This window comes from Papio anubis, chromosome 16 (assembly GCF_008728515.1).
Source record: "Papio anubis isolate 15944 chromosome 16, Panubis1.0, whole genome shotgun sequence".
Lineage (NCBI taxonomy): Eukaryota > Metazoa > Chordata > Mammalia > Primates > Cercopithecidae > Papio > Papio anubis.
In genome coordinates, this window is record NC_044991.1 from 15,034,329 (window position 1) to 15,061,758 (window position 27,430).

At 44.1% G+C, this 27,430-nt stretch overlaps 1 protein-coding gene and 1 pseudogene across 3 annotated transcripts in view; both read right to left on the reverse strand.

Annotated features, from left to right (window-relative positions):
- Window positions 1-509: 509 nt before the first annotated feature.
- Window positions 510-6,758, reverse strand: LOC103881328 (annotated as a pseudogene).
- An 11,157-nt stretch (window positions 6,759-17,915) lies between these two features.
- The window catches only part of LOC101003773 (apolipoprotein L6), a 39,682-nt gene continuing 30,167 nt past the window's right edge, over window positions 17,916-27,430 (reverse strand). Inside the window, exon 5 of one of the 3 annotated variants that reach the window (XM_031656352.1) lies at window positions 17,916-18,214. The gene's annotated coding sequence lies outside the window, so the exon portion shown is untranslated. Of the gene's footprint in view, window positions 18,215-18,684; window positions 18,821-27,430 lie in introns of those variants that run through there. The other 2 variants (XM_031656353.1, XM_017945287.3) reach the window with 2 other exon arrangements.

The following is a 27,430-nucleotide window of genomic DNA, read 5'->3' on the forward strand; positions in this document are numbered from 1 at the left end:
CGTGTTTATGAGGGAATGGGAAAGAGTAAATGTTTTAGCACATTTCTTACATTCAAGGGGCTTTATTTATTTATTTAATTTTTGAGATGGAGTCTCACTCGTCACCAGGCTGGAGTGCAGTGGCACAATCTCGGCTCACTGCAACTTCCGCCTCCTGGGTTCAAGTGATTCTCCTGCCTCAGCCTCCTGAGTAGCTGGGATTACAAGCATATGCTACCACACCCAGCTAATCTACGTATTTTTAGTAGAGACAAGGTTTCACCATGTTGGCCAGGATGGTCTCGATCTCCTGACCTTGTGATCCGCATGCACAGGGCTTCCCCACAACCCCCCGTGGCTTTTTATGTCCTTGAAAAAGAACTAAGACAACTGAAATGTGCCACCATGCCCAGCTAATTATTTTTTTTTTTTTTTTTTTTTTTCAGACAGAGTCTCGCTCTGTCGCCCAGGCTGCAGTGCAGTGGTGCAATCTCGGCTCACTGCAAGCTCCGCCTCCCGGGTTCCCGCCATTCTCCTGCCTCAGCCTCCCGAGTAGCTGGCATGAGCCACCACACTCGGCATTATTTTATTTTTTGTAGAGACGGGGTTTCACCATGTTGCCCAGGTTGTTTCACCTTGTTTTAATCCAGGCTGGTTATGAACTCTTGGGCTCAATACACACACACCTTGGCCTCCCAAAGTGCTGGGATTATAGGCTGAGTCACTACACCCAGCCTCTATATCATGACTTCTTTCATGGCGAGTAAGGTGACTGGAACAAGTGTAGGCTTTACCGCATCTCTTACATTCGTAGGGTTTTTCTCCAGTATGAATTCGTTCGTGGAGGTGAAGTGAACTGAGGCGACTGAAGACTTGGTCACACTGTTTACATTCATAGGGTCTCTCTCCAGTATGAACGCTTCCATGGTCATGAAGGGAAGTGGAACAGCTGAAGGCTTCATCACATTTGGTACATTTATAGGGTCTTTCTCCAGTGTGAGTCCTTTCACGCGTCTTAAAAGAACAAGAAAATCTGAATGTTTTCCCACATTCCTTACATTCGTAGGGTTTCTCTCCAGTGTGAGTTCGTTCATGTATTAGACAAGAACTGGAAACAGTGAACGCTTTACCACATTGTTTACATTGATAGGGTTTTTCTCCTGTGTGAGTTCTCTGATGTCTTTCAACTGAATTGAGAAAATGAAAAGCTTTCCTACATAGCGTACATTTATAAGCTGGATTTCCACTGTGCATTATCACGTGTCTTCTGACACCTGGAACAGAAATGAAGAATTTCTCACACTGTTCCCATTTATATGGCTTCTCTCCGTATGGTTTGTATCCTGAGTGAACCAGGATGTGCCTATTAAGGCCTATTAAGGAGGGAATGACGTACAAAGACTTTTCCACAAATACTGCATTCACATTGTTTTCATCCAGTAGAAATGTTCTCATTCAGATCAAGATTTGGAATTTGGCTGACAACTTATCCATACTGACTACCTTCTTTGCTTTCACACAATCTCTGTACCACATGATTTCTATTAAAAAATGACAAGCACATTATTATTGGTTTAATAACTTTCTACTTATTAATAGGTCTTGGACTTACACTGCTACCAATACCAGGGAAAACGCATTTTTTTTTTTTTTCCATGACTGAATTATTTGAAAGCAAATGGGTTACTACTGAAAACACAGCTACCACTTGCATGGCTATGACCAAAATAGTAACATTCATATACACTCTTGTAGTACTATTTTCAAGTAAACTGTTTTCCAAACACTGACTGCTACACTGAAGTACGTTACATTTTGGGTGAAATTTTTCTAAAAAGAAAGAAATTTCAAGTGACCCTTACTTGTTTTGATTGCTTGTTTTTAAGTTCATGACATGCTAAGATTCCTTCAGAGGACTTTATTTCCTCTTCTCAGTGCAAATTATCTTATATCTTTCCCAGGTTTTTCGAAGTGATCTACAATATTCTGGTCTTTCCATTTGTTTCCTAAACTGCAGACCCACAAAATTATCATGAATTATTACAAGCTATAGAAACATTACTAGATTTCATGTTCATTGTACACCGTGCCCATGCCTGATTTATTCACCAAATCATTCCCTTGCCACATTCCAAATCACAAATAGCACTGATGATAGGGAAATACTTCTGTAATTAAGTGAAATGTGTTGTCATTCTCACCTACAGAAGCCAGGTTCCTGCAGGTTTCCTGCATCACTTCTCTGCAGAGATTCTTCTGAGAAGAATCTAGCAAAGCCCATTCCTCCTGGGAAAAGTTCACAGCCACATCCTCAAAAGCCACGGAGTCCTAGAACATTCCACATATGTGGATAGAAGGATGGGTGAGACGGACAGCACTGGGAATCTATACTCAATTCATAAGCTGTTTACATGATTCTAAAATTTCCATGCATTTATTCTATGACTTGATTGTCACAACTCTTACTCTGTTCACACATACTCCCTCCCACACAGCAGTACTAATGCTAGAATTGAACTATTCAAAAAGGCAACAGCAAAGGAGAAACAACCATCTCATTAGAGAATCCAGGGAGTAAGATGTGCTGCTAGGAGTTACCTTTTAACTTCACTTTGTACATTTCTAGTATCTGTCATAATAAAGTCCTACCTGATGTGCATAAGGGAGTTAATATTATCAGTCCTGAGACTACTTGTTCTTAAAAATGCCTGGTCCCAAAGTTCAATCTTTGTTTGTATTAGTAACTTACATTTTGAAAGGGATTCCACCAACCTAGGTAATAAGAACGACTCACTGTCTCTAAATGGCTTACACAATATATTTGCTAAAACTTTTTCTGCTGAAGGTCTATTATTTTGTGTCACTGCAGTGGTGCTTAGGGAACTAGACACCAAAACACAGTCTGAAAGTAAGTGTTCAGTGAATTTCCCTGGTAGACAATATTGTACATGTGCTGTCACTTGTTAACTGGGGAGTTGAACCCATTCCATGTGATTACACCAAAAGAGAATAGGCTTATTAAATTTAATTGAGTAGTAAATAAAACAAATAATTGATATTTAACAATACTAATACAACAATTTTTTCAATTTCTATTGCACAATGTCAAGGCAGAAAGGAATAAAAGGAAATATGACACATGTTTTTTAAAATGACATTAATGTCACCACTTCCAGATGCTATTCCTATGAAATCACATAAATTCCCAAATCAGGTTTTTTTAGGCAAGAAAAACTACTTTTTCACATGTAGTAAAAATGACAAATGTCTAATGATTTTTAGTCGTCTAAAAAAAGAGTGATGGCTTGTCTAACATACTTCTAAGATTTTCAAATGAAAATATTCAGGACAGCACAGTATTAGCAGAGATGAGCAAGCAGACCAAGGGAAAAAAAAGTCTTAATGACCCAGCATTTATATGGAAAGTTGAGGAATGATAGAGTAGGCACTGTAGAATAGAAAAAGAAATCACATGCACTTTAAAATATGAGGCAAACCAGGCTGGCATCTACTTGGGAAAATGCATTGCATCCTTCTCTACTCTATGAACAATAGTCAACTTATTATATATCAAATATGAAAGATAAAACCAGAACACTTTCAGAAGTCACAGGAAGTTTTTTTTTAATCAAGGATTAGGCAGAATTTTTTTTTATGTAAGAAAAAAGTGATAAAGGAACAGACAAACTCAAACATATTAAAATTTAGGGAATAAAAAGAAAATAGAGTGGGCCGGGCGTGGTGGCTCACGCCTATAATCCCAGCACCTTGGGAGGCTGAGGCGGGGGATCACCTGAGGTCAGGAGGTTGAGACCAGCCTGGCCAACATGGCAAAACCCCGTCTTTTTGTTGTTTGTTTGTCTGTTTTTTGAGATGGAGTCTCGCGTTGTCGCTTGGGCTGGGGTGCAGTGGCAAGATCTTGGCTCACTGCAACCTCCACCTCCTGGGTTCAAGCAATTCTCTTGCCTCAACCTCCCGAGTAGCTGGGATTACAGGTGCCTGCCACCACGCTCAGCTAATTTTTTTGTATTTTTAGTAGAGACAGGGTTTCACCATGTTGGCCAGGCTGGTCTGGAACTCCTGACCTCGTGATGCGCCCACCTTGGCCTCCCAAAGTGCTGGGATTACAGGCATGAGCCACCCTGCCAGGCCTAAAACCCCGTGTTTACTAAAAATACAAAAATTAGCTGGGTGTGGTGGTGGGTGCCTATAATCCCAGTTACGCGGGAGGCTGACACAGGAGAATCACTTGAACCCGGGAGGCAGAGGTTGCAGTAAGCAAAGATGGCGCCACTGCACTCCAGCCGGGCTACAGAGCAAGACACTGTCTCCAAAAAAACAAAAAACAACAAAAAAGACCCTCAGATATCCAGATAAGAGGATACAGATGTGTCCAGTGTCATAAATTCTTCACCATGCTACAAGAGGGGAACTGACGTTTTGGTGAATCTTTGTAAATCATCAATTTATCTATCACACTTTTATTTCACCAGTAGCATTTACAAAGCTAAGTCCTACAATTCCATTTGAAATTACCCTTAAAAAGAACAGACCTTTAAAACTTACTACACTCACTCTGGGGAAGAAATAAATACGAATTTCTAGCAAATAAAATACATCCTTTTACCTTGCCTCTTTGGAAATAGTATTTTTACCTTTCAAGCTATACTGACAAAATGTATCTTACAGTCAATGAAAAACTGAAAGGCCAATAAGCGGACAAGCCTTTTCAAGGTAACAAACTCAGGGAGAGGCAGTGCTGACTCCAACACAGACCTTTCTAAGTGTCACGGCAGGCCATTCTATTCGTCTTCCTCCGGACACCCATCCTGTTCAGTAAAGTACTCACTGACCTCCTAGGAGGCACTGGCACTGCTCTTTGTCCTCCTGTGTGCCTTTAAGTGCATTTTAATATTCAGGTTCTTGCACATCCTCTCTGGGGCGGGTTTTCCTTGTCCTTTGGGACAGTTTTTCTCTCTTCACAAGTCTGAGACTATCTAGAGAGCAGAAATCATTTTTGCCTTTTCCTCTCAGTATCAGCATCCCATTGGCAGACCATCAATGTGTCTCCGAGGAATAAAAACTCCAGCTGGAGCAACAGTTTTAATGACCTAACTTTCATGACATTACATTGTATTGTCCATTAATTTTAATATCCTAAAATTTTAATGACCCTAAGGGGTCACCATTTTAGATGAAACTATACCAGGAGATTCCTCTAAGGCCAAGAGCATCCAGCTGCTCCCCTGAGAGACTCTACCCCCTATCTCAGGCTGTCCCTGGCGATGAGATGACCCCGGGGCTGATACTCACTAGACCCTCCAATAGACATGGCCACTGTGGGTATCCTGGGTCATCCCCAGCCAGTTCTAAAATACCAGGACTAGGAAAAGACAGGAGGGTGGCTGAGGACACAACACCCTGTAAAGTTTTCACCGGGGGACCTCAACCTAAAGACATTTTGGTAATATGTACACTTAGGAAAGATGAAGAGAGGCACAAAGATTTTTTTTTTACAGTAGAGTGTCAGATGATTTATTCCCTGCTTTCCTCTCATGTAAAATGTTTGGAAACAGAAACATTTTGGCCAAGGTGGCTCACGCCTGTAATCCCAGCGCTTTAGGAGGCCGAGACGGGCGATCAATTAAGGTCAGGAGTTCGAGATCAACCTAGCCAACATGGCAAAACCCTGTCTCTACCAAAAATACAAAAATTAGCTGGACGTGGTGGTGGGCGCCTGTAAGCTCAGCTACTTGGGAGGCTGAGGCAGAAGAATCGCTTGAACCCGGGAGTCAGAGGTTGCAGTGAGCTGAGACTGCACCATTGCACTCCAGCCTGACGACAGGGCAAGACTCCGTCTCAAAAAATATATATAGGCCGGGCGCGGTGGCTCAAGCCTGTAATCCCAGCACTTTGGGAGGCCGAGGCGGGTGGATCACCAGGTCAGGAGTTTGAGACCAGCCTGGCTAACACGGTGAAACCCCGTCTCTACTAAAAAATACAAAAAACCAGCCGGGCGAGGTGGCGGGCGCCTGTAGTCCCAGCTACTTGGGAGGCTGAGGCAGGAGAATGGCGTGAACCCGGGAGGCGGAGCTTGCAGTGAGCTGAGATCTGGCCACTATATATAATATGTTATATATACTATACAATATAAGATATTATATTATATATTATATACAATATAATATATGTATTGTATAATATATAACATATATTATATATATATATGGTTTGCTTCCTCATTAACCTTATTAAAGCCTCTCATTTAGCCTCTCATTAGCTTCCTCATTAACCTTATCAAAGCCTCTCATTTACGCCCCTCCTGTGGACCCCAAACCACAAACCACGACTGCGGTACCCGGTTTATGATTCGCCGTTTGCTCAAACACACCGTTTAACGTTTTAACAAAACCTCAGGTTAATTTCAGGGGGAGAAAGGTAGGACTGGAAGCTCCATGAACCACAGCTCCTCCCACGCTGGAACCCCGCACACCGAGTCGGGGCTCTCCCGGATCACCCTCTGGTGGTCACCGCACTACCTGGGTGGGGGAGGCGCGGGGTTCCCGAGAGGGCTCCGGCCGGCGGAAGTGGCGCCCACAGGTACAGACAGGACGCAGGGGTCCCGCTGCCCGCCCCGCCCGGCTCTGCACAGAAGAGGACTGAGGCCCGGCTGCGCCCGGCGACTCGGTCCGCAGGTTCCGCAGCCGATGGCTGGTTCCAGGAGGTTTCAACTAGCCTTCTTCCCCACTTCGGGAAGCCAGGCGCAGTCCACTCACCATTCCTCTGCTTCCCGGGTGTCCTGGCGTCAGCTAGGGATGTCCCAATACCCGCAGGTCACAGGGTGGCAGAGGCTGCTGCAGAGCCACCTGGGCCTCCCAGAGTCAAGAAGTAGCAGCGGAGACTAACAGGAAGAGCCTTCTGTGGCGAAAGCGAGACAAAGCGCCCGCCAGCCAGAGCCCGGAAGCCGCCCTCTCCTTTCCGGCGGCGCGCCTGATTGAAGGGTCCCCACCCCAGCGCGCCTGATTGTACGGGGCTTCAGGCCCCGCCCCCTCAGGCCCTGAGTGACAGGAGATTGCTATCTTACGTGAGGCTGGATGAGGCCAGAATGATCGTTTTGGCCTAGCAGTTTGTAGGGGGTGCGTCCTTCCTGCGCTGGGATCTGACCATGCAAGGAGGACATTCGCATTTAACCTTGTATACAAGGTTATAGCTATTTGTGCATTTTATATATAATTATATATTATATATATTATATATAATTTTATATATATATAATTTATATATATATATATAATTGTAAGCAATGTAATGACAATTCTGTAACTGCCCAGTGGGTTCACCTTGCCCGCTACCTAGACAGATCCAATTTCTCAAGACGGAGAAATAGCAGTAGAGAAAGAGTAATTCACGCAAGAGTCGGCTGTGCGGGAGACCGGAGTATTTTATTATTTTATTTTATTTTATTTTATTTTTCTGAAACGGAGTCTTGCTCTGTCGCCCAGGCTGGAGTGCAGCCTCGGGGTTTTATGATTATTCAAATCAGTCTCCCTGAGCATTTGGGGATACGAGTATTTAGCAAGTTTATTTTGCCAAGGTTGGGGATACTTGTGCATGACACAGCCTCAGGATGTCCTGATGACAGTTGCCCAAGGTGGTCAGAGCACAGCTTGGTTTTGCTGGAGATAAATGCTCGGTGCCGCAAAGTGAAACCAGCACTCAAGCGAAAGTTTTCTCAGCAACGCAATTTACTTCTGCGGAAGCCTGCTGCTCGCATCCATCACAATCGCAAGAGCACACTGAACAAAGGAAAGCAGAGGTTTTTATTCCTAACGCAATCCCTACCTCTGGCATGGGCTGGGGCCAGACCTCAAGATCTAAACTGACCCGTTTGGCTATTTGTGAATATTTTCCCAAATAAGGAAGGGGAAAGGGGGATGTGAGTTACAACGGTGGGAAGTGTGGTTTCGAAGGGAGAAATGGGTGCAGAGCAGGTAACCAAGGGAACAGATGTGAGTTATTGATTAGAACTGACTGGAAGGTTGTTTACAGTAACCAAGGGCAAGCAGGCATGGAGAACAAGAAAGTTGAGTTCCAGAACAAAAAACAAGAACGTTAACATGCCAAACCCTGGAAGCGAAACTGACTGTATCTGACAGTTTTAAACATTTTAGGGAGACAGAAGACATCAATCAACATATGTAAGAGGAACATTGGTTTGATCCGGTACAACCTGAAGCAAAAGTGGGTCAACTCGAAGCCAGGAGGGGGCTTCCAGGTCACAGATAGGTGAGAGACGAAAGGTTGCATTCTTCCGAGTTTCTGATGAGCCTTTCCAAAGGAGGCAATAAGATATGCATTCTTCTCAGTGAGCAGGGGATGACTTTGAATACAATGGGAGGCAGGTTTGCCCTAAGCAGTTCCCAGATTGACTTTTCCCTTTATCTTAGTGATTTGGGGGTCCCAAAATATTTTCCTTTCCAATTTCCCCCTTTTGTTTTAAAAATATTTTGGAGAAAGCATTTTAGAAGAAAATCAGTCTCTGGTGCCAGGTTTTGTCTGATTTCTCATGGAGTAGCTGGGATTACAGGCGCGCGACACCACACCTGGCTATATTTTTTTTTGGTAGAAACAGGGGTCTCCCTCGTTTGCCCAGGCTGCTCTCTGGTGCCCAACGCGGGGCTCCCCGTTATCTCTACAAATAATCCAGTGAAGGAACACTAGAGCGTGGAAAGCGGAGGACGACCGACAAAGGACTTCTGAGTAGGTTTTCACTTCAAGCTCTAGGCTAAGTAGGGCGCTCGGAGAATTCCAGGGAAACCTGGGGAAAATATGGGTCAGGCTGAGAGTAAGTTCGCTAATTACTTAAGCTTTGTGCAGCAGTTACTGCGCCGCGAAGGGGTAATTGTGAGTACCCAAAATCTCACATCTTTGTTCCATCTGGTGGACAAGTATTCTCCTTGGTTCCCGGAATATGGAACCATGAATGTAAAAGATTGGGATAAGGTCGGATCAGACTTAAAACCAGCACAAGAGGGCCGCGGTATTCCCGTCTCTGCTTGGTCTGTGTGGTCTGCAATTAAAACGGCACTGGAGCCCTTCCACACTGAGGAGAAGGAGGAGTTTCAGGATGATATAGGGAAGTTGAATAATCAGGAGTCTAATTATCAGCAAAGTGAACCATGACAGTCTAGTTTTAAAAAGGGCGAGAAACCGGAAGGTATGTATGCTAATCTCCAAAAATTTATAAAAGAAACAGTGCCACCTACCGCGCCTTTAGGGGAAGGTCTGGAATGGCCACCCCCAGGTCAGCCTTGGGGATTTTTGGAAGGGGAGCCTGAGAGGCGCCTTGGGGCTCCCATTGTTGCAGGCGCCGCCAGTAACTATGGCAAAGGGAAACTTCTGGCTTCTCCAACAGCCAATTAGGATGAGGGAATGATCCAGGCCTGCCCACCTGTTAATTATGGTAGAGGAATGCTACGAGCCGGTCCAAATACAAATGATGGCACGGGGACAATCCAGGCATCCATTCGCCAGGCACAAGAAATGGGGGATTTGAATGCTTGGCAGTTTCTGGTAATTATTTTGCCAGCTAAGGAGCTCAGAGAACTTGCTCAAGCATGCTGGGAGCCATTTCCTTTTAAAATATTAAAAGACTTAAAGCAAGCAATTGGACAATATGGGCCAAATTCTCCTTACGTTCATTCCTTGTTACAATGTGTGGCTTATAACAGACGTTGAATACCTACGGATTGGCACTAGCCCGATCCACCCTGTCCCCCTCTGAATTTCTCCAATTTAAAACCTGGTGGACGGATGAAGCAACAAATCAGGCACGCAGAAATGCTCAAGCCCAACATCCCGTTAATATCACATCTGATCAACTGCTTGGAATCGGACAGGCATGGGGTACTCTAAATTAACAGATGGTAATGGGTGATGAGGCTGTTGATCAGCTCAGAACTATATGCCCAAGACCCTGGGAAAAAATTCACGACCCTGCTACTGCTTATTCTTCTTTTCACACAGTTCAACAGTGTCCAGGGGAGCCTTATCCAGATTCTATCGCCTGTTTGCAGGATGCGGCTCAAAAGGCTATTTCCGATTCTCATGCCAAGAAAGTGATCGTTCAGCTGCTTGCTCATGAAAATGCTAATACAGAATGTCGGGCAGCAATTAGATCTGTTAAGGGAAAGGCAGATCTAAATGAGGAAAAAACTTTTTTTTTTTTTTTTTTTTTTTTTTTTCTTGAGACGGCGTCTCACGCTGTCGCCCAGGCTGGAGTGCAGTGGCGCGATCTCGGCTCACTGCAAGCTCCGCCTCCCAGGTTCACGCCATTCTCCTGCCTCAGCCTCCTGAGTAGCTGGGACTACAGGCGCCCACCACCGCGCCCGGCTAATTTTTTGTATTTTTAGTAGAGACGGGGTTTCACTGTGGTCTCGATCTCCTGACCTTGTGATCCGCCCGCCTCGGCCTCCCAAAGTGCTGGGATTACAGGCGTGAGCCACCGCGCCCGGCAATGAGGAAAAAACTTTAAGTGAATACATTAAAGCCTGCGATGGCATTGGGGGACACTTATATAAGGCCAGCCTCCTTATATAAGGCCAGGGGGAGAGAGGAGGATCCTATTACTCCCCATATCGTGGGGGGTGCCTCACCCCCCTGCGATGTGGATCCTAACAGCAAGGGGGAGAGAGGGGGTTGCTATTACTCCCCATTACGATGTGGATCGAAATAATTACTCCCCCCTGCAATGTGTATCCATTATTAGCAGTCTCTTTTGTTCAGGATATTAGGAACAATTTCACAGGTTGTGTGTACACAGCCTGCAATAGGAGAACGAACACCATCCTCTGCACCTCCGGATATTAGGAAGCGTATCACACAATGGGTGTACACTTTTTGGGAGATTTGGGGTAATGTGGTCCTGTGTTTCCCTGAATATTCGGAGACATATCACAGGGCGGCTGTACACCCACTACTCTCTTGGCAGGAACATCATACTTTACCTACTGGAAACTAGGAGCAATATCACAGACTGGGTGTCAAGCCGCTGTCATATTAGAAGTAATATCATGCTCTCCCCCACAAGTTATGAGGAACAATATCACAGGGAGGTGTGTACCTTCTCCGGTAGTGGCAGTAGTATCATCATCTCTTCCTTTAGATGATGGGAACAGTATCACAGGGTGGGTGTACGCCCCATGTATTTTTGGAAGCAATGTCATTCTCTCTTCCTCTAGGTTTTACGATTCATATCACAGGCGGGGTGTACACCCCTTGTTATATTGGATGGAATCTCATCCTCTTTCAACCTGTATCTTTAGAACAATATCCCATGGGGACTGTATATCTCTTCAATATTGGTAGTAATACCATCTTATCCTTTCCTGGATATCAGAAACAATATCACAGAAGAGGTGTACACCCCTTGCAATATGGGTAGTAATATCACCTCTCCCCTGTGGTTATTAAGGACAAAATCCCAGGGTGGCTATACGGTTCCTACTTTATTGGGAGTAGTATCATCCACTCACCCCCTGGATATCAGGAACCATATCACAGAAGAGGTGTCCACCCCCTTCGATATTGTCAGCAATGTCATCTTCTCGCCTAGATATTAGGAACGATACCCCGGGGTTGGGGGCCGTGTACACCCACTGTGATATCGCAAGTAAAATCAGCCTCTTTCCCCCTGGATATTAGGAACTGTATCACAGGTGTGTGTGCACCTTCTGGGATATTGGGAGTACTGTCAGCCTTCACCCCGCTGCGTATTAGGAACAATATACGTGAGGCAGGGTGGTTACATCCCCTGCGATATTGAGAGTAATATTCTTCCCTTGTCCCTGTACAGTAGGAACTGTATCACAGGGGTCTGTACAACTTCTGCGATATTGGGATTAATGTTATCCTCTCCCCCACTGAATGTCAAAACTAATATCACAGAAGGGTGTACACCCCCTGCGATATGGCCAGTAATATCATCATCTCTACCTTCGGATACTAGGAACAACATCACAAAGGGTGTGTACACTCCCCTGCGGTATTGGGCATAATGTTATCCTCTCTTCCCCTGGATATTAGGAACGATATCCCTCGTGGTGGGAGGTGGAGTACATTAAGAACAATATCAGCCGGGCGCGGTGGCTCACGCCTGTAATCCCAGCACTTTGGGAGGCCGAGGCGGGCGGATCACAAGGTCAGGAGATCGAGACTACGGTGAAACCCCGTCTCTACTAAAAATACAAAAAATTAGCTGGGCGCGGTGGCGGGCGCCTGTAGTCCCAGCTACTCAGGAGGCTGAGGCAGGAGAATGGCGTGAACCCGGGAGACGGAGCTTGCAGTGAGCCGAGATCGCGCCACTGCACTCCAGCCTGGGCGACAGCGTGAGACTAAGTCTCAAAAAAAAAAAAAAAAAAAAAAAGAACAATATCACTGGGTGGGTGTACATCCCCTATTGGGTGTAGTATCATCCTCTCTTCCCTAGGATATTAAGAACAGTATCACAGGAGGGGTGTACAGCCACAGCCCTTGCGTTATTGGGAGTCATAGCATCTTCTCCCCCTCTCGATAGAAGGAACAATATCCCAGGGTGGGTGTACATCCCCTGCGATATTGGGCGTGATGTCATCGTCTCCCAATGTGGATATTGGGCATAGTATCACAGGGGGGTGTACACCTTCTTCGATATTGGGAGTAATATCATCCTCTGCCCTCAGGATTGTAGGCAAAATATCGAAGGGGTTTTACAACTCGTGCGCTATGGGCAGTAATATCATCCTCTCCCCACCTCAATGTTAGGAAGTATATCACAGGCGACTGTGTTACTCCCAATATCGCAGAGAGTGAACAACCCTTCTGCGATATTGTTGCTAATATCCGGAGGGGGAGAGGATGATACTACTTTCAAAATCGCAGGCTGTGTACACCCACCCTGTGGTACTGTTCCTAAAATCCAGGAAAGGAGAGGACAGTATTACTTTCCATAGAGTAGGAGCTGTACACCCACTCTCAGATTTTGTTCCTAATATCAAGGTGTGGAGAGCATAATATCATTCCCAATATGGCAGGGGGTGTACATCCCCCCCTGAGATATTGTTCTTGCCATTCAAAACAGGAGAGGATAACATGACTCCAGATATCGAAGAAAGTATAAACCCCCATGTGATATTCTTTCTCATATCCTGAAAGGAAGAAGAGGATATTAATCCCCATATCGCAGGAGGTGTACACCCACTCTGATCTTTTTCCAAATATGCAGAGGGGGAAGAGGATAATCCTATTCCCAGTATCGCAGCAAGGGTTGTACACCCTCGTGTGAGATGGTCCTTCATACTATTCCAAGGCGGAGGAGATTATACGACTACATATATGGCAGAAAGTGTACACCCCCCAGGGATATTGTTCCCATGATCCTGGAGGGAAGAGGATGATATTACTTTAAAGATCACAGAAGGTGTACACGCCCCCAGTGATCTAGTTTCTAATTTTGACGTGGGAGAGGAGGATATGACACCCCATATCGTAGGGAGTAGAAACACTCTTGGGATACTGCTCTTAATATTCAGGGAGGAAGAGGATGATATGACTCCCAATAAGGACGGGTGTACACCCTCAGAGGGTTCATAATTTCCAGATGGGGAGATGATATTACTCACAACACTATAAACAGGCTGTGAGTCCACCATGGACCGTAATAGCCAGGAGGGGAGATGGGGTGGCTATGACTCCCCACATCGTGGGAGTACACCCCCTGCAGTACAAGGAATAATATTATCTTCTCTTCCTTTACCCCTTGAGAACAATATCACATGGCGGGGGGTACACCCCCTGCACTATTGGGAGTAATATCATTCTCTCTTATTCTGGATAGTAGGAAAAATATCACAGGCGGGATGGACAACCCCTGTGATATTGAGAGTAATATCATCCTCTCCCAACGTGGATATTAGGAACCATATCACAGGGGGCATGTACACTTCTTCGATATTAGTAGCGACATCATCCTCTCCTCCCTGGGTATAAGAAACAATGTGACAGGCGGGGTGGACACCCCCCGCGACTTGGGGAGTACTATCCCTCCCTGGATATTAGGATCCACGGTGGACACACAACGTGTTTACGATTTTGTGAGTAATATCATCTCCCCCTCTAGACATTACGAACAGTATCCAAGACGGGTGTACACCCTCTGCAATATAGGAAGGAATATCATCATCCTCTCCCCCCCCGGATATTAGGAACAATATCAAAGGAGTGTTTATAACCTCTGCGATATTGGGAGTAATATCATCCTCTCCCACGTGGAAATTAGGAACAGTATCACTGGTGGTGTATACACCCCCTGCCATTTCGAAAGTAGTATCATCCTCTTCCCTCCCGGATCATGGGAACAACATCACTGGGGGGTGTACACTTTCTGCGATATTGGGAGTAACATCGTCTTCTCTGCCTTGGAATATTAAGGACAATATTGCGCGGGGGCGTGTACATCTTCTGCAATATTGGGAATAATATTATCCTCTCTTCCCCTGCATATGAGGAAAGATATCACAGAGTGGGTGTTCACCTCCTGCAATAGGGGGATTAATACCATCTTCTCCCCTTCCGAATATCAGGAAGAGTATCACATGGGGATGTACACCGTCTGTGATACTGGGAGTAATATCAAACTCTTGGCCTTGGAATATTAAGAAGAATATCACAGGATGGATGTACACCCTCTGCCATATTGGGAGTAATATCAGCCTGTGCCCTCCATGGATATGAGGAACAATATCCCAGGCTGTGTGTACGCTTCCTGCTGTACGGAGTGTAATATCACCCTCTCCCTTCCAGGATATTAATAACAATATCACAGGGCCGGTGAACACAGCCTGCGAATTATTATCATCGTCTCCCCCTCCGGATACTAGGAACAATATCACAGAAGAGCTGCACACTCCCTGCGATATTGGGAGTCATAGAATAGGCTTCTTCCGGGAATATTAGGAGTGATATCACCAGGTGGCTGCCCATTCATTGCTATGTTGTTAGTCATGTCATACTCTACCCCCTGGATATTAGGATCAATGTCACAGGGTGAGTGTACACCGACGGCGATATTAAAACTAAAATCATGCTCTCCATCCCTGGATATTAGGAACAACGTCACAGGTAGGTGTAATGACATTATTAATTATTAAACATCAATGATCGATTTTAATAATTATCAATGATAATATTAATTAATAGTATGACATCATTAATTATTGATAATATTTTAAAGCTATGATTATGATTAATAATATTAATGTTATTTAACAATATTAGTTCTTAATATTAATTATTATTTTATTACTAACATCACTTAGTATTGATTTAAGTAACAATAATTGCTGATATCATTATTTTATTATTAATAGTGATATTACTATTAATACTAATCATTAACATTTTTAACCAGTATTAATTTTTACTATCTTCATTGTGATTATTAATATCGATTATTACTATTAATTTTTATATTTATTAATATTAATAATTAATAGACTTGTTCCTGATATCCGGGGGGAGAGGATGATGTGACTCCCAATATCGCTGAAAGTGTACACCCCTGTATGTTCTTATTCCTAGTAGCCAGGGGGTAGAGGATGACATTCTTGAAACTATCACAGTGGGTGTACATCCCTTCGGTCGTCTGGTTCCTTATATCCTGGGTGGGAGAGGATGATGTGACTTCCAATATCGCAGGGGGCATAGACCTCCCCCGTGATATGTTTCCTAATATCCAGGGGGTGAGAGGATGATATTAGTCTCAATATCATCCTCTTTCGCAGGAGGTGTACACTCCCTAGTGATATTGTTCCTAATATCCAGGGACAGAGAGGATGATATCACTCCCAATAGAGCAGGGGGTGTACACCCCTTCTGTGACATTGTTCCTCATAGCCAGTGGGGGAGAGGAAGATATTACCCCCAATATCGCAGGGGGTATACACCCCCTTGTGATATTGTTCCTTATATCCTGGGAGGGAGACGATGATACTGGTGGCAATATCGCAGGGGGTGTACACACCCACTGTGATATTGTTCCGAATATCCAGAGGGGGAGAAAATGGTATGACTCCCAATATCGCAGGGGGTGTACATCCTCCTGTGATATTGTTTCTTACATTCAGGGGGAGAGGATGATATTACTCCCAATATCGCAGGGATTGTACACACCACCTGCGATATTGTTCCTAATATCCCGAAGGGGAGAGCATAATCTTACTCTCAATACTGCAGGGGGTGTGCACCTCCTTTGTAATATTGTTCTTAATATCCATGATGGGAGAGGATGATATTACTCCCAAGACTGCAAGAAGTGTTCACTGGGGTTTCACCGAAGCAAATCTCACCATGGGAACTTGTACTACCTTGAGCATTCAGACACTGCTTGCTCGTGTGTTATCAGCTCGTTTTTATTTTTAAAAGATGGAGTCTCACTCTGTTACCCAGGCTGGAATGTACCGATGAGATCATGGCTCACTGCAGGCTCGAATTCCTGGGCTCAAACGCTCCTCCTGCCTCAGTCTCCCCAGTAGCTGGAACTACAGAGGAGTGCCACCACACCCTCCATCAACTCTTCATTGTTGCTGTAGGCCACGTGGCTCCACCTTCACTTCCTCCCACCTCAAACACTTGACCCCTCTGTCTGTAATGCAGTGCACTGTGTAGTAAGAGGGAGTCTTTACCTCCTTAATTTATTAGAATCCTCGGACATGGGCTGTCTCTAAGCTGCTGTTCTAAAAATGAGCCAACAATGGCCTGGGCCTATGGACCCATGGGGTTGTTTATTTCTTCACTACAGATTCACATCTGTTAGCTCAAAAGCCCACTGCTACCAAATTCAAATTTGTACACATCCAGTTATTGTAAAAAATAGTCCCAACAATTAAACTGTTAGCCATTTAGAGCTTGCCTGCTTTGCATGCCCTGTGAAACCTCACAGGACAAGTGTTATCTATGGATGAGCTGGAGCCTCAAAATTCTAAGGCCCTCAAGCTGCTGCCACCCTTGGGAGCTCTCTGACCCGAGACCCTGTGAGACACCACTAGACAAGTAAGCCCCTCTTCCCTCCCCTTCTCCTCCCGAGTTCCCTTCCACTCCTCACTTCCCCTTCTAGCCATAAACCTCTACAGAACAAATACTCAAAGTCATTTAACAAAATCCAAATAAAAACTTCCATTAAGCTAGAAATATGAGCAATAATTATCACATCAAAGCCAACTCTCAGAAACCAACAGCAAAATCATACTTTGTTAAAAATAAAATCAGATCAAATTTAAGAATTTTTAAGGTGATTGTGCATGCAAAAGAATAATTTGTGAACATGGTAAGAAGCAGCCCAGCAGTTACAGCGCAGCTTACAAAGCAAGAATGAGGAGGCACCTTCACCTCTGTCTTGCAAACAGAGCTGCACAAGCTTATTTGTATCAGCTTCATGTTTCCAGGTTGGCAAGGAAGAAAAGCTTAATTTTTATTTGTGGGTAGAGCCAGCATTTGAGGGGAAATCAGGATCAATTTAGTTTCAGTTACATGGCCATAGCTAGTCGGTTCAGGGCCTCTTTCCCTCCCTTCCTTCCTTCCTTCTTTCTTCCTTCCTTCCTTCCTTCCTTCCTTCCTTCCTTCCTTCCTTCCTTCCTTCCTTCCTTCCTTCTTTCTTTCTTTCTCTCTTTCTCTCTTCCTTTCTTTCTTCTTTCTTTCGACAGGGTATCATACTCCAGGCTGGAGTGCAATGGCGCGATCTCAGCTCACTGCAACCTCTGCCTCCAGGGTTCCAGTGATTCTCATGCCTCAGCCTCCTGAGTATGTGGGATTACAGGCTCACACCACCACACAAGGCTAATTCTTTTGTACTTTTTGTAGAGAAGGGGTTTCACCATGTTGGCCAAGTGATCCACCCGCCTCGGCCTCCAGAAGTGCTGGGATTACAGGCCTGAGCCACCACACCTGGCCATCTATTTTCTTGTTTCTTTTTAACAATTGCCCAATTTGGGTCATTCTCTCAGTCGGACTCAGAGTGTGACCCACTGCTTAGCGCTACACTCAGTTTCCACATGACTTGGTCTCCATGCTGTCTGAAGATCATGAAGCCGAGTTTCAGTAGGTTTTTTCTTTTTTTGACAATTCCAATTGAAGCAGTTTTTGTTGCTCCATCCTCCTGAGATCACGTGATGAGTCAGTGGCTGCTGACAAGCACTGAAGACTCCTGAGAGAAGCAACAGATAGGAAATGTTATCAGTAGGACTAATGAGAGGATAATGCCAAGAGTTTGGAAAGTACCCCGAAACTAGGGTCCCCAAGAGCCAAGATTTAATCTCTTGATTTAACTAGATCAGTTGATGATGTTTTCCACATCTGCTGGAGAACCTGGACCTGGCCTCTTATATCTCTAAAGATCCAAGATTTGGGCATCTATTCCTGTCGTATTCACATAGAAATAGCATTTGTTTTTTCTTCTTCTGGTGCGGCAGTTTCAATCCAATGAGTTTTCCTGGTTTGCAGCTTGGATGTCTCTGGTGATATCATCAGGTTTCTGGTGAACTTTCTGTGTGGCCAACACAGCCTCAGGCACCGAGGTTGTCCAGGTATAACCTGTTGTAACTATTTCTCTGAAGTCTCTATCAAGTCATCCAGCTCCCATTCGCAAGGCTGTAAGGCTAAGAACAACTCCGGTTTAATGGGTTCAACAGTGAGAATTAAAAGTTATCAGACACCTACGCTTGAGTCTATTTTTATGAATCTCTTGAAATTTCGTGTCATAGCGATTTGCAAGTGCTTTCAGGAAAGCATCAGAGTAAATGATAACCGCCTGCTGGGTGACAAAAAAAAATTAAAATGGCCATGGTTAATGATCTCATGAGAGTTCATTTGAATTTTCATAAGAAAATTTAGTTATTCATGTGGTATATGACATTTTAAGATAACAACTGGAATTATAGCTGATAACATTATCCCAGGACATATCAGATTTCTAGAAATTTCATACAATTTCTGGAACACTTACATTAATAACATATCTATACAAACATAACATGATACTATGTAACAAATAGCACCCTTCCTTATTTGATAACATAAAACATAAAAGTATAAAATACCAGGAGAAAATGTAAGACATTTTTATAATGTAAAAAATAAATGACAAGGGAAGTTAAATGGCAAATGACTGACTGAAGAATATATTTGCAGTACATGTGACAGACCACGGGTTAATATGCAAGAGTGTCTACAAATTAAGAAAAAAGTATAGGCAGACAGAAAGAAAATGGACCACAGATCTGAAAAGGTGTGAGGTATGGTAGGGCACGGCCAGGCTTGCTGCACTGAAACCTTAAGTGGGTGCGATGGTACAGTAAGTAGTGGAATGTGGTGGGATGTACCTGTGATATAGAAGCATTCCCTTACATGTCACAGGAATGAATCTTTTTTTTTTGAGACAGAGTCTTGCTCTGTCACTCAGGCTGGAGTGCAGTAATGTGATCTTGTCTCACTGCACCCTCCGCCTCCCGGGTTCAGGTGATTCTCCTGCTTTAGCCACACCACCACACTTGACTAATATTTTTATATTTTTGGTAGAGATGGGGTTTCACCATGTTGGTCAGGCTGGTCGTGAACTCTTGAGCTCAAGAGATCCACCCCCCTCAGCCTCCCAAAGTGCTGGGATGACAGGTGTGAGCCACCACTCCCAGCCCAAGAATGAATCTTGAATGCCAATCAACCCTTGACCCCAAACTAAAATACTGTAAAAGCCACAAGTTCTGGCTTGCTCTTATCGCCTCTGAAATAATGCATTCCTCACTCCATGGGGGCTGCCGAGAGCACCATACTTCAGGCAACCTCCTCAGGAAACCAAGAGAGATAGGCAAGCTACATCCCCTTCCTGGCATCCTTGATTTTGCCAAGTACAAATGCAGGCAATGACATCAAATGTTTCACCTCTCAGATGGCAAAAATGCAAATGATTGAGTACCTCGAATTTTGATGACAGTGTACTGCAAAAGGTCTGTCCACACACTACTGGTAGAAATAAGAATCTGGCAATATCTATAGACATTTTGAATGTGAATACTCTGTCAGCAGAATGGCAACTGGATTAGCTTGAGAAACTAAAGACTAACACATCTATGTCCTTTTCAGCCCAATTAGACAGAATCGAGTCATTTTACCTTAGGGACTGCACTAAGAGTAGCAGTTACAGGATTTATTGCTAATAACTTACAGGGCTCCAAATGACAATGCTTACAAATCTATAGATTCTTGAAGGGAAAGGAGCACTGTACAGCTAACATTAAAGTCACGATGTGTGCAGGGCACGGTGGTGCACGCTTGTAATCCCAGCACTTTGGGGGGCTGAGGTGGGAGGATTGCTTGAGACCAGGAGTTCGAGACCAGTCTGAGCAACACAATGAGATTCCCATCGCTACAAAAAATTTAAAAATTAACTAGGCCTGGGCTGGGTGCAGTGGCTTACGCCTGTAATTCCAGCATTTTAGGAGGCTGAGGCAGGTGGATCACCTGAGGTCAGGAGTTTGAGACCAGCCTGGCCAACGTGGTGAAACCCCATCTCTACTAAAAATACCAAAAATTAGCTGGGTGTGGTGGTGCGCACCTGTAATCACAGCTACTCGGGAGGCTGAGGCAGGAGAATTGCTTGAACCCAGGAGGCAGAGGTTGCCGTGAGCTGAGATCATGCCATTGCACTCCAGCTTGGGTGACAGAGCAAGACTCTGTCCCGCGAAACAAACAAACAACAACAACAAAAACTAGGTGTGGTGGCACACACCTGTAGTCCTGGCTACCCAGGAGGCTGAGGTGGGAGGACACTTAAACCTAAGAGTTGGAGGCTTCAATGAGATATGATCAAGCCACTGGACTCCACTGTGCAACAGAGACAGAAAAGAAGAAGAAGAAAGAAGAAGAGGAAGAGGAAGAGGAGGAAGAGGAAGAGGAAGAAGAAGAAGAAAGAAGAAGGAGAAGAAGAAGGAAGAAGAATAAGAGGGAGAAGAGGGAGAAGGAGAAGGAGAAGAAGAAAGAAGAAGAAGGAGAAGAAGAAGAAGAAGAAAAAGAAGAAGAAGAAGAAGAAGAGGAAGAAGAAGAAGAAGAGGAAGAGGAAGAGGAAGAGGAAGAAGAGGAAGAAGAGGAAGAAGAGGAAGAAGAGGAAGAAGAAGAAGAAGAAGAAGAAGAAGAAGAAGAAGAAGAAGAAGAAGAAGAAGAAGGAGAAGAAGAAGAAGAAGAAGGGGAAGGAAGAGAATCACAGCTATGGCCGAATCACAGCTAGTCATGGCAAAATGCACTTCCTCTTTCAGAACCCTTTACAGAACCCTTGGCAGGTGCACAGAGCACCACACAACCAAGGGGCCCAAAAGAGAGTCTCGGCTGGGGTTTTTTATGTTTCACGGGTCACATACAGAAATTCCTGTTACATAACTAGCTTCTGCAGCACATCTCTCTGGGGGTCTCACCAGGAGCAAATCAGTCTCACTGTTATCAATAAACAATGCTGACAAGTTGGTACAAACCACGCCAAACTCCTTCTTGGCCTCCTGCCTACAAAGCGACACTATTCATCGGCTTTCCTGCCTTGGCCATCATCCGTGCCAGGCAGGAAGTTTAGTACAACCACTCAGTTTCATTCTAGGCGTGCTGCAATTCACGCTCAGAGCACAGGAACTAAACAAGGAAGAGATGTGTTTATTGGGTTTTTGGGCAAAAGGAGGAAAGATAAATGCAACTGATTTATCCATTCCCACAGTTCCGCATCCCTCACTCCAAACGCAGAACTCACATCCCGGGCCTGCCCCCTCAGGATGGAGCTCTCGGGGTCATGAATTGGCTCTCAGGCCTCTATTTTTGCTAGTGTGGCTTGTTTTAACAGTTGACGACGTCATAGGCTCCAGGTTGGGGTACAAGCATCCTATAAATAAACCAGTGCGTTCCACAGACCCCCAGCCCCAGGCCAGCTCTTCTGCTGGTCATCTGCTACCTATCACACACGCACACTCTGTTTATATCTACCAGACACAGACCTGCCGAGGCTGTTCCATCAGGACAGAGGAATGGTGGATATCTTTTATACTTTGCCCATCATAATTACCTTCCTGGAAGTGTGGCTGCACCTCCTTTGCGGAGGAGAGTGCATGACTCAGTTGGCCTATTCCATGACTGCAGAGGATTGCAGAGGTTCGCAAACCATTTGGGCCTAGCCACTTGGTAATTGAACTGTTTGGTAACCTAGGGACCAAACCATTTGGTAACCAAACCATTTGGTGACCTAGGGAAGCTGTAAAAAAAATTGCTGAAACACTAAGGGTCTCAGACACTAACTGGAGAACCTCTGCCATGCTGGTTGCTTTGGGCAGAGCCATTCCCAGGACTTCTGCGGGAGAAATAGGTAGGAAAGATGGATTCCCTTCCCTCTGGGCCTGTTAGTTTAAGGACAAGGTAAATCTAGATCTCTGATGGCCATCTTTTCCATGATGTACAAAGGTCATTCCTAGGAAAGGAACCCACGCGGACGAAAGCAGACCTGAGAGAGACAGGAGTCCTAGGCCAGGCGCGGTGGCTCACAACTGTAATCCTAGCACTTTGGGAGGCCAAGGGGGGCGGATCACTTGAGGTCAGGAGTTTGAGACCTGTCTGATTTTGTAAAAATACAAAATCAGCCAGATGTGGTGGCACTTGCCCGTAATCTCAGCTACTTGGGATGCCGAGGCAGGAATCACCTGAACCTGGGAGGTGGAGTTGCAATGAGCTGAGACTGAACCACTGCCCTTCAGCCTGGGCAACACAGTGAGACTCTGTCTCAAAAAAAAAAAAAAAGTCCTAGTATGTAGTTAAGCACCTGCAATCAACCTTACCTGAAGCAGGGCCATCGCTGGACTTTTCATTATATGACCTAATTCATTCCTGAACCAATCAGCAATCCTAGCTGCTAACAAAAGGGGACCCAAACTAGCTTAATCAGAAAAGCAAGGTATTACCAAATACTAGGTATCTCAAAAGCTCTCTAGGAGAGAAGGAAAAATGGCCTGTATACAATTTGTGTCCATAAGCAACACCCCCAGAAACAGCACCCAAAATCACACTGAAAAGTGGTTTTAGTGGGAAGCATTGCTATGCACAGACAGCTCTGACTTCAGCACCATTGTCACCAACGCGACCAATGCTGGACACACGACTATAGCCTCTTATGCTGTTGGCTCTGGAAACAGGATGTAACTGCTGCCATTATCCCCAGAATAGATTCTGGAGCGAGCTCATGATTTGAAGTCTAATATGGGTACAACTGTTTGGCTGCATCTCTGCATCAAGAGAGGCTGGGAATGAATATCTGATTTCTGTAGTCAGAGGCTATCGCCACGTCCCACCAAGAGCTATAGAGCAGGGAGCGCCCCCAAATGGAGGCAAAGTGTTTACTGGGCAAAAAGAATCACCAAAGTCTACAAAGCCTTTGACTATCCAACGTCAGCGAGTGCACACGCGCGCACACACACACACACTTAAATAAACAAAACGAAGTAACAGAAAATAATATTTATAAACCCCTTTTAGCCCACATACACACAAAAATACTCTTTTCAAAACGGGATCAGGACACATCAGTTACTGCATCCAGCTCCAAATCAGCTTCCAGTTCCATCCCAGGGCAGATCACCCATGTCTTCATTCTAGCGTCTTGGAGGCTGAGAAAGTGAGTTTACCGATCGAGTGTTGGGTGGCTGTGATGGTTTACAAATGTCCACCAGAGTCCACGGCAGTTTCTCTCCTCCTCTCCTTCTCTCTCTCTCTGTCATTCCTTCTCTCTTTCTCTCTCTCATTCCTTCTCTTTCTCTCTTTCCTTCTCTCTCATTCCTTCTCTCTTTCTCTCTGTCATTCCTTCTCTCCTTCTCTCTCATTCCTTCTCTCCTTCTCTCTCATTCCTTCTCGCCTTCTCTCTCTCCCTCATTCCTTCTCTCTCTCATTCCTTCTCTCTTTCTCTCTGTCATTCCTTCTCTCCTCTTTCTCTCATTCTTTCTCTCCTCCTCTCTCACATTCCTTCTCTCTCTTTCTCTCTGTCATTCTTTCTTCTCTCTCTCTCATTCCTTCTCTCCTTCTTTCTCTCATTCCTTCTCTCCTTCTCTGTCTCTAATTCCTTCTCTTTCTGTCATTCCTTCTCTCCTTTTTCTCTCATTTCTTCTCTCTCTCACTCCTTCTCTCCTCTCTTTCTCATTCCTTCTCTCCTCTCTCTCTCATCCTTTCTCTCTCTCTCTCTTATTCTTTCTCTTCTTCTCTCTCTCATCACTTCTCTCTGTCTCTCTCATTCCTTCTTCTCTCTTTTGCTCATCCCTTCTCCAATCTGCATATAAGTGGACCTAAACAGTTTAAACTCATGTTGTTCAAGGCTCAACTGTAATTTTACGTGTAGAAAATCCAAAATAATGTATGGGTAATTCATTAGATTATAATAAATTTAGTGAGGTCCCTGGATACGAGGTCAATATACAGAAATGCTATTTCTTCATACTAAGAGACAAACAATAATAAAGTAAAATAAATAATTTATGACATTAGAACACATCAAATACCTAAGAATATATCCAGCAAACAATTTTCAAGACACTCAAACTACAAGGCATTGTTAAAATAACTGAAAGACCTAAATAATTGGAGAGATACTATGAATCAAAAAATTCAATTTTGTCAGGAATTCAATTATTTTCAAACTGATCTATAGATTCAATAAAATAGTAGCAGATATTTTTATTAGAACATTGACAAGTTGATTCAATTTTAAAATTTATATGGAAATAAAAATGACCTAGAGTAACAGAAGAAATCTTGGTGAAGAACAAGTTGGAAAATTTACATTACAGGATCTAAAAGAGTCATTGTAAATCCACAGTAATTAAGAGTATGGTATTGCACAAGGCCAGACAAATAGACCAACAGAACAACACAGAGAATCCAGAAACAAACTCAGCGCGAGCTGAGATCGCGCCACTGCACTCCACTGTAAGTTCTGTTGGTCTATTTGTCTAACCTTGTGTTTGTACCATCACCTCATTTACAACAAAGGCACCCTGCAATGCAGTAGAAGAATGGTCTTTGCCACAAATAGTGATGATCAATTAGATATTCATATGCGAAAAAAGTGGATTTTTTTTGAGATAAGGTCTTGCTCTGTCTCCCAGGCTGGAGTGCAGTGGCATGATCTTGGCTCACTGTAACCTCCACCTCCCAGGTTCAAGTGATTCTCATGCCTCAGCCTCCTGAGTAGCTGGGATTATAGACACATGCCACCACACCTGGCTAATTTTTGTATTTTTAATAGAGATGGCGTTTCACCATGTTGACCAGCTGATCTTGAACTCCTGGCTTCATGTCATCCACCCACCTCAGCCTCCCAAAGTGTTGGGATTATAGGCATGAGCCACTGTGCCCTGCCAAAGAAAGTGAATCTTGATTCCTTCCTCACATCACACATAAAAATCAATTCCTGACGATGAAAGATTTAAAGGTTAAAAAAATAAAATAAAATCTGTAGAAAAAAATCAAAGGAGGATATGTGCACTATCAAGGGATACACAAATATTCTATACAGCATTAAAAGAACTGATGGAAGAAAACATTTATAACTCGGACTTCACTAACATGAAGAAATGTTGTACATTAAAATATACCAGTAAGAGCACACCCATGTTTATAGCAACGTTATTTACAATAGTCAAAAGGAGGAAGCAATCTAAGTGTCAGTGTGATAGAGACGCAGGAGATGGCCAAATGCCGAGGCAGATAGGGAAGGGTTCCTGGAGAAACTCCGACCCACCCCAGGTTACACTAGACGTAATCACCAAATGTTTACACCAGACCTTTTGTGCAGATAAGGGAACCTGCACAGGCGGCATACCCACAGCAGACCGGGGGGCCACATGCCCGGGGGGAATGGGGTGGAGCTACTGGAAATTCACACCTTATGCAGGGGAGGAGCCTGACCTTCAGTTTGTGTCTGGTGGCCCTGGTATTCAATTTGTGAAATGGAAATCTGCTTGCAGAGCCCCTCTCTTTGCTGAGAGCTTTCCTGTCACTGAATAAATTCTGCCCTCCTCACCCTTCAATGTGTCTGCGTGCATAATTTTTCTTGGTCGTGAGACAAAAACCTGGATTTAGCTGAACTAAGGAGCAAAAAGCCTGAGTCAAATGGATGAGTAGATAAACAAACTGTGGTACAACAAAGATTGGTGCAAAAGTAATTGCAGTTTTCATTTAATTTTTAACTTTTAATTGCAAAAACCACAATTACCTTTGCACCAACCTAATATATACATCCAATATTAGTTAGCCTTGAGAAAGAAGGACATTCTGACACATGTTACAACATGGATGACCTTTGAAGACGTTATGCTAAGTGAAATAAGCCAGGCTAGGCACAGTGGCTCATGCCTGTAATCCCAGTACTTTGGGAGGCTGAGGCGGGTGGATCACTTAAGGTAAGAAGTTTGAGACCAGCCTGGCCAACATGGCGAAACCCCATCTCTACTAAAAATAGAGATGGGGTGTGGTGGCATGGACCTGTAATCCCAGCTACTCAGGAGGCTGAGGAGTATTGCTTGAACCCAGGAGACAGAGGTTGGAGTGAACCAAGATCATGGCATTGCACTCCAGCCTGGGTGGCAGAGTGAGACTCTGTCTCAAAAAAAAAAAAAAAAGAAATCAATCACAAAACAAATACTGTATAATTGTACTCATATGTGATATTTAGAGTAATCAAATTCGTAGGAACAGAAAGTAGAATGATGATTGCCAGTGTATAAGGGAAGAGGGAGTGAGGTGCTATTGTTTAATAGGTAGAGAGTTTCAGTTTTGCAAGATGAAAAAAGTTCTGGAGATAGATGGTAGGGATGGTTGCACAACAATGTGAATGTACCTAATGCCACTGAACTGTACACTTCATAATGGTTAAAATGGTAAATTTTATATTATATATATAGTACCAAAAATTTTAAAATACATATACCAGTTAGAGGGTATATATCAGTAAGAGACTATCAGTTTAGAGACCACCTTGAAATTGTTAGTGCCTCAAGCCACAGCCTGAGAGAAGATATTTGTGATAAATATATCTGACAAAAGACTTAAATGTAAAAAAAAAAGAAAGTCTTCAATCAATAAGAAAAATAACAGAATAAAAATGGGCAAAAAGGCTTGGACAGGTATTTCACAAAAAAAGAGATTAAAGGGGTCAATAAGCACATGGATACTCAATATCATATGTCATCAAAGAGGCCGGGTGCGGTGGCTCACACCTGTAATCTCAGCACTTTGGGAGGCCGAGGTGGATGGATCACGAGGTCAGGAGATCAAAACCATCCTGGCTAACATGGTGAAACCCCGTCTCTACTAAAAATACAAAAAACTAGCCAGGCATGGTGGCCGGTGCCTGTAG